This window comes from Cebus imitator, unplaced genomic scaffold (assembly GCF_001604975.1).
Source record: "Cebus imitator isolate Cc_AM_T3 unplaced genomic scaffold, Cebus_imitator-1.0 Scaffold246, whole genome shotgun sequence".
Classification (NCBI taxonomy): Eukaryota; Metazoa; Chordata; class Mammalia; order Primates; family Cebidae; genus Cebus; species Cebus imitator.
In genome coordinates, this window is record NW_016107561.1 from 3,301,356 (window position 1) to 3,310,260 (window position 8,905).

Genomic DNA, 8,905 nt, shown 5'->3' on the forward strand with positions numbered 1-8,905 from the left:
TATACATATATATCGATATATATGTATATATATACACATATATATATATAAAAAGAAGGAAGCCAGTACAGAGAGTTATCAAAAAAGTTGCCAGACTGGGTGCAGTGGCTCATACCTCTGATCTCAGCAATTGGAAAGCTGAGGCAGGAGGATCACATGAGCTCAGGAGTTCAAGACCAGCCTGGGCAACATAGAAAGACCTTGTCTCTACAAAAAGTAAAAATAAAAAACTAGCCAAGTGTGGTGGTACATTCCTGTAGTCCCAGCTACTCAGGGGGCTGAGGTGGGAGGATCACTTGAGTCAAGGAGATTGAGACTGCAGTGAGCTGAGATCATGCCACTGCACTCCAGCCTGGGCCACAGAGTGAGACCCTAGTCTCACAAAAGAAAGGTACCACTGTGAGTCACCAGAGCTCAGTCCCACTGGGAACTCTGGTGAAGAACATGCACCTTATGGTTATCCCACCCAACGGACAAGAGAGCAGGACATTTATTCACCACTGCTAGCAGTCATTGGTTGAGGGATGCTTTAAGTGGAACATTAATTTTCCATACTTCCAACCCCCCATGTAGGAAGGTGGAGCCAACAGGGCAAGCCCTTGGGCAAATAGATGCAGTGCTTACAGGGCAAGCCCTTGGGCAAATAGATGCAGGTGCTTGCAGGGCAAGCCCTTGGGCAAATAGATGCAGGTGCTTGCAGGGCAAGCCCTTGGGCAAATAGATGCTGAGCACTGGCAGCATCTGGAGCAATAATTAAGAGCTGCTTTCCTGACTCTCCACTCTTTCCTTCAATAAACAATTCCCTGAGCACTTATAGTGTCCCAAGCACTCTGCCAAGAACCTGAGGACTAAGAGCCGTGGTCAGCTTGCAATGTGTGGCGTAGAAGAGAGAAGACTTCATTATTAGGCCATTCACTCTGTGCCAGGCACTTTCCTGGAGCTAGCTCATTGCCTCCGCCCAGACATTCTGTGAGGTAAGATTCTTCTTCTCCTTTTATAGACATGCCATGCAACCATCTGATTACTTCTTCAGAACAGTATAACCATCAGCAGAGAATATTTAAAAGCAGGATCGTAGTATTATGATGCTAGCTGATGAACAGTTTCCGCCTCTAGAAGAAACGCAGATGCGATCAGTGTAAACGGGCTGACGAATGCAGGCCATGTGTTCAAAGAGCTGAATGCAGTAATTGGGCTGCAGCTAGCGCCTGCTTCAGCCTGGAACCCTGAGTGATGGGGGACAGGAGTGTGGGACATGGTCAGTTCTGCCTGTTTCCTCCCCTCTCCCCACCCTACCTGCCTCTGGCTCCTCCATGGTTGAAGGGAGTGGGGGTGGTGAGAGGGTGGTTTAAGGAATAGGAAAGATTTCACTAAGCTGGCGCGGAACTCATCCAACAAAGGTGCCTGCTGCGCATGGAAGCTCATCGTGTCGACTCCCATGAAGCACTTTTGCCACTTTCTTGGGGATTCCCTGCTGGAAAACTTATGTCCTTGTTTGGGATCTACCAAAAGCACGGCCTGAAACAAGAATTTGAGTATAGATAGCTCATTTGGGAAGTGATCCCAGGACTCAGAATTGAGGAAGAGAGAAGGATGAAAAGCCATAAAAAAGCATGCGTTATTGAAATTACTGCGCAGGCAATGAGGGTCCTATTCTACTAGGACCTGGAAGGTTTACAGAATACCTCCCAGAATTGTCTGCCTGAAAGACAGGAGGCTGGACCACTTACCCACTGGCTCCCTTCTCTGTTATTTGAGGATTGCTCCCAGGGTGTATTAACTACCACCTCATCCTTTCTAGGCTGCTTCTCAGAGGCTTTGGGGTCTGAGGCAAAGCCGTGCCTTCCCTTAGTGTTAGGCACAGTTAGCCGGAGTCTGGGCTTGCACAGAAAGGTCCTCTGCAGCTGCAGCGAAAATCACTGGGCAGTCAAAGTATCTGCTTCATGAGTGAGGTTTCCTGAGCCCTGAAGTCACCCACTGGTCCATGAGCACACTCGACTAGATGCGACTCTACCTGCAGCAGGCTGAATAATGACCTCAAAAGACATCCACATCCTAATTTCTGAAACTGAATGTTCCATGTCAGAAAGGGGCTCTGAAGAAGGAATTAAGGATCTCAAGATGGGGAGATTATCCTGGATTATCCAAGCAGGCTTCAAAAGCAATCACAGGTGTCCTTATAAGAGGGAAGCAGAAAGAGAGTTGACACAGACAGAAGGCAAGGAGGCAATGTCATTATGGAGGCAGAGACAGGAGTGATGTGGCCACAGCCCTGGAATGCCAGCAGCACCAGAAACCCCAAGAGGCAAGGGATGGATCCCCCAAAGCCCCTGGAGGCAGCGTCTCAGCCTTCTGGCCTCTAGAACTATGAGGGAGTAAATGCCTATGGTTTTAAGCCACAAATTTCGTGCTGTTCTTTTTTAGAGCAGCCATAGGAAACTAACACACTGTCCACCGGCTCCTCTATGTCCTTATTCTGTCTCCTGAAACACACACACTCTTGCTGCTGCTGGTCGTGGAGGGCAGTTAGCTCCAAGGGCAGCCGGTTTCTCTGGCTGTCTTGCTTCTAGTCTCACTCTCTCCTCAGGCAAGTAGTCTCAGCCTCTCCCCATTTGGCAGGTGTCACACCCCAGTCCACTCCATCACCCACATTCGAGAATCATAGAGGAGGCTCTCCCAGTGGCTCTTTTATAGCCCCTCTCCTTTGGCCAAAGTTAGGGGTAGAGCCCTCTCTCCCCGTACCCAGTGGGAAATGCAACAGTAATCAGAAAACTCCGGGAGAATTTGGCTTCTGCCCTCCTACTTCAACCTTCAAATGCCTGCCCCTCACCCCCACCCATTTGCAAGTTCCAGCTCAGAACATCCAGCACCTGGGTACAGAACACTGGGGCCAGTTGGCTCTCTTTGTTAACTCTCAGCCTTTGGGCTTCAACCCAATCCGAGGCTCAAAGGGTCCCATTTTATCACCCAAAATGTCCTAACAATTCACAGTTGAGACCTATGCTCTGGGCTGGGATGCAGCAAATGGCTCAGCCCCAGATGCTCCAGAATAATGGTGTGGCCTCGGTCACGTTACCTCCCCAGCTTCTGGATGAGTCTACAATTTCAAAGCCATGAAATTGTCAACAATGTGCACACCTACAACTTCCGAACTAAGACGGGACTACCCACCTATAGGAGGTTAGAGAAAAAAGTCTCCCAAAGCCGAAAGAAATTATGTCTGTGGCCTGGCTAAAGTCCTGTACTGTAAGTTTGTAACGGTTTCCTAAAAATAGTATTTGCTCACTCTATTCCACAGTCACAAAAAAACCACCTGAGACATCAGATAGGGAATTTAATTTTTTTTTTTTTTTTTTTTTTTTTATTTTTTTTTTTTTTTTGTAATAATATTTTAAATATCTCCTTCATTTGTATGTAATGTAATGAATAATGCTTAAAAACATTTTATTTTAAAGACATCGTTTCACCATGTTGGTCAGGCTGGTCTTGAACTCCCTACCTCAGGTGATCCTCCCACCTTGGCCTCCAAAGTGCTTGGATTAAAGGCGTGAGCCACCACGCCCGACTTAATTTTTTTTTTTTTTTTAATTTAGAAGAAATCATTACCAACAAAAGAAAGAAGAGAAAACGAAGGTGGAGGAGAGGGGAAGAGACAAGGCCTGGATTCCATGTGAGATTCTGCTCCATGTGGGCTGTAAGTTTTTCCACCATTTCTGCCTTCCCATCATTCCTCATTCTGCCAGAAAGAATTCTGTCTCTCAGAGGTTTTACTTGAGATAGAGTCTTGCTCTGCTACCCAGGCTGGAGTGCGGTGGTGTAATCTCAGCTCACTGCAACCTTTGCCTCCTGGGTTCAAGTGATTCTCCTGCCTCAGCCTCCTGAATAGCTGGGATTATAGGCATGTACCACCACACCTGGCTAATTTTTGTATTTTAAGTAGAGACAGGGTTTTGCCATATTGGCCAAGCTGGTCTTGAACTCCTGACCTCAAGAGATCTGCCAGCCTTGGCCTTCCAAAGTGCTGGGATTACAGGCCTGAGCCACCACTCCTGGCCAAGAGTATTTTGTTTGTATATAATTAATATGGAAAAACTACTCATCTCCTTTAATACACATTCTTTTTGTGAGAAAAGCAGCAACCCATTGAAACAATAAATATGCCATTCTAACAATAACTTGTTATTAACAAGAAAAATCATAAAACTGAAAATAGTGATTTCAGTAGAGGGAACTTGAGTGAGGGATAGTCCTGAGCTGATAGGCATTTCCAGAGGCAATCCTTTAAAGTTTTTAAACTCCTGAGCGTGGACAGCCTCTCTTTTCAGGGTCTGCTTCTGGGGAAACAAGAACTAAAGCAACCTGTTAAAGACAGCATTGTTACGTTTTCCAGATAAGAACACCTTGGCTGGAATCAGCAACTTGCCTCAGGTCACACTGCTAGTTAGTGGATCCTGAGGGTTCGAACTCAGGATCCACCCCAAAGCCAGTGCTCCTTCTTCTATGCTATCTTCCCCTCATGCTATCTTATTATCTTATTGTCAAACGTAGCTTTCACTGAAATATCTATCATTTTTCACTTTTCCCATTAAAAATGTCAAAGTGGGCAAAAAAATTACCTTATTTTGAACAATCTTTAAAAAAAAATTTTTTTTTTAAATCATGTTTCAAAGTATCACAGAGAAAACCTGACCAACATGCAAAACCCAGAAAGGCATCATCAATTTTACTATATGATTTACTAACAACTCAGAATGGAATGTTGATTGTGATCAATCAATACTATTGACCAATTGATTGTGATTGCTTTCTGAGCTACACTAACTTTCCACAGTCTGATTTCCTCTCCTATTACTGCCCTTTCCCACTCTACGTAAATGTGCTTTCCAAAGATAACTCCCTTTCCTCTGGAATAGATACCTCAGTGCCCTACCCATGTGTCCTCAGCCCAGTTCTGACAGCACTGACATCTCCCAGGGCAGACCCCTTGCCATCTTTGGTTTTCTACCTCAGACGGCACCCGAGGAGGTTCTCTGGCTGCAGCAGCACTGTTGGCCATGGGAAAGGTAGACCAGAAGTGCCCGGGAGTTAATACTCCCAGGAGTGCCCCTCCACCACTGATAGGCAGGAACAGCTTCCTTGTCCCTTGGTAGGTTGATGTGTAGAGTACGTTCTGTAAACTTTCTCAGAAAGTGTCTAGCAGGACTTCGCCCCAGAAATCTGCTCATTAATGCACTGTTATTGGTTTTCTTCCCTCCCATTTTTCCACTCCCTCGTCTTCCCACTCCTTGCCAAAGAAACTACTGCACTCAAATCCTTGTCTCAGAGAATGGTTTTCAGGGAACCCATAGCAAGAAGAAAAAGTCTAAGGAAAGATCATGTTAAACATTCCAGAAGACCCAGAGATAACTACCAGGTTGGGACTAAAATTTGTTTATATTGGGAATAAAATTTGTCAATATTTGTTTATATACTCAGTACATTGTACACTCTGTGGAAGCAGGGGCCATTGTAAAGTTTGCTCACCACTGTGTTTGCTGCACCTCGCATTGTGCCTGCACAAAGAATGAATAATGGATGAATGAATAAATTAATGAACAAATAGATGAGGATTCCTAGCTCTCTCCTAAGGATAAAGTGACAAGTTATCCTAATTAATGCCAGAGAAAGGATTGGGATTATAAAAAAGAAATATGAAATAAAATAAACAGACTTCATTTTCCTCTATCCTCTATTCTCACAGAACACTTCTGACATCAAATATGTAGGAGGTTTCCCCACAGCAACTAATTCTCTAACTCTCTGGACACCAACTGAATGTCCTACATTTCAATTCAATTCTGACACTACTTGGAATTAGCTTTAGATCCCACAAATCTGAGGGCTCAGTCCCACAAGACTGACTACCTGTTCATATGCCAGTCACAAGTAGTGGATTTCCAGGTTACCCACACTTCTGTCTGCCCTGGCTACACATTGGGGGTTGCCACAAGCCCCTCCTCAGGTTTAATAATTTGCTCTAATGGTTCACAAAACTCAGGGAAACATTTATTTACATTTACCTGTTTATTAAATAATATTGTAAAGGAGAGAAACAATCAGCCAGATGAAGAGGACATAGGGTGAATTCTGGAAGGGCCCCAAGGAGTGAAGGAGTTTCTCCCTCTGTGGAGTTGGGATGTGCTATTCCCCCAGCACATGGGTGTGTTCCCCAACCCAGAAGATCTCTGAAGCTGCCTTTGGTGGATTTTTATGGAGACTTCATCACATAGGTATGATCAATTATTAACTCAATCTCCAGCCCCTCTCCCCTTCCTGAAAGATGTACAGTGGGACTAAAAGTTCCAAGGTTCCAAGCTCTTAATCAGGGCTTGGTCTTTCCGGCGACCAGCCCCTATCCTGAAGCTAACCAGGAGCCCATCGAGTCACCTGACTAGAACTAAAGATACACCCATCACCCAGGAAACTCCAAGGAATTTAGGAGCTCTTTGTCAGGAACCAGAACTGGGGTCTAAGACCAAATATTAGAGTAAAAGACACCCAGCACCCCAAACACTTAGGAAATTACAAGAGTCTTAGGAGCTCTGTGCCAGGAACCAGGGATAAAAATCAAATATATATTTCTTATTACATAATATCACATGAAATGATGTAATCATTTAAACAATCATCTCTAAAATGTGAATAAATGAAAACATACAATTGTGTTCAAACAGGACAGTGCCAAAATGTAGAGGTTAATTTTTCCAAAATTAATATTTAAATATAATGCATTCTTAATAAAAATACCAACAAAGTGCTATTTAAACTAGGTCAGTTACTTACAAAGTTTATAAGGAAAAATAAACATAGATGACTGGCAAGGACAATTCTGGAAAAGGAGAGTAATGAGAAAGAAATAGCTAAACAAACCAATGAAATATAAAACTATAATAATTAAACTATTTGAATAAGACAGCATACAGCCAGGCGCGGTGGCTCATGCCTGTAATCCTAACACTCTGGGAGGCCGAGGTGAGTGGATCACCTGAGGTCAGGAGTTCAAGACCAGCCTGGCCGTCATGGTGAAACCCCATTAAAAAAAAAAACATACAGCATACAGAATCCAGAAATGGCCCAAATATATAAAGTGGCATTTAAAATCAATAGAGAGGGCCGGATGTGGTAGCTCACGCTTGTAATCCCAACACATTGAGGCAAGGGTGGGAAAATTGCTTGAGGTTAGGAGTTTGAAATGCATCCCTACAACAATTTGAAAAATTAGCTAGGCATGTTGGCACATGCCTGCAGTCCTAGCTCTTAATACTTGGGAGGCTGAGGTGGGAGAATTACTTGATCCCAGGAGCTTGAGGGTATAGTGAGCTATGATTGCACCACTATACTCCATCCAGCCTGGGTGACAGAGTGAGATCCTATCTCTAAAAAATAAAAAGGAGCCATGGTAGGTTATTCAGAATTGTATTGTAGTATAGGGTAGCCCACTGGAAAAAAAAAAATTCAAATCCCTATCTCACAAGTTTTATTAAAAGAAATTCCACACAAGCAAAGATTTAAATGTAATAAATGAACCTAATAATGATTACAAGAAACGTGGACTTTGTTTGCTTTTACAATCTAGAATGGGGAAGCCCTTTTTTGACCTGATTAGACAAATGCAACTGCTCTAGGCACAAATTTTGTAGCTTTAAGAGCAGCCTGTGGCCAAGCCATCTTCCCAATATGTTCTGTATCAGAACACACCAAGAAAACAGTGCTGAAAAATTCAGCACTCATTAGGGAACTAGAATCCTCAAAAAAAAATCAAAGAAGCAAAACCAAAAGCTTGTCTGCACTTAGGCCTATAATAATTAGCCCAGGGCTGGTGTTTCCTGGGACAGTTATTAACATAAGGTCATCTGTTTATGATTTTAGTCCATAACAGGATGCCATTAAATTAAAACTTCATCAAGTTGACTAAAAAAGCAGGAGACTACATTATTTAGCTACTGGGGACGAACCATCAAGGCAAATATTCCCTCTCAGTCCGGGCTGCCTTTTACATCTGTGTTATTTTTCAATGATCTGATAAAAAAAGACTGAAGTGTGGGAAAACTGGCACTCTGGCATGCTGAGGCTAGAGTGGGTGGTTAGGGAATTTATATCAACACGACCTCTTGACATTTACAGTAAATAATATCCAAATACATGCATAAAATTAGCTATGAGGATGCTGTTTCCCTGGTGTTATTTATAATGACAAAAAATTGGAAATCACCTAAATAATACACTAGAAAAATAAATTGTCAGACATCTAGTCAAGACAACAAAGAGCAATTTTAAATGATGCCATATATGAATATTTACCAACTTGGAAATATCATGTTTTATTGTGATGTGGAAAAAAACATATTTGAAAACAGTTTATAAAATTTGATCACAGTCTGTAAAAAGAGAGAGAGTTGTATCTATATATGTAATATAGCAGAAAATTATAAATGCACACATGGAAATGGATGTTTCATCTTAGTGAATATCTCTGATGGGAGTGGCAGAATTAATTTTTTAGAAAGCATGATCTAACCATATGTTATCTATAAGAAACATACTCTACATTCAAAGACATGAATAGGTTTGAAGAAAAAGACTGAAAGAAGGCATACCATGCAAACAGTAACCAAAAGGGCAAAAGTGGCTATGCTAGTATTAGACAAAATAAGTCTGAAGACAAAAAATGGTATTAGAGAGAAAGGGACATTTTATAATGGAAAAGGGGAAATTTATGAGAAGATAAAACAACTGTAAATATATATGCACATAACAACAGAACTCCAAAATCCATGAAGCAAAAACTGACAGAATTAAAGGAAGAAATAGAAAATACATTTGTTTAATACTCTTTTTAATAATGGATAGAATAACTAGGCAGAAG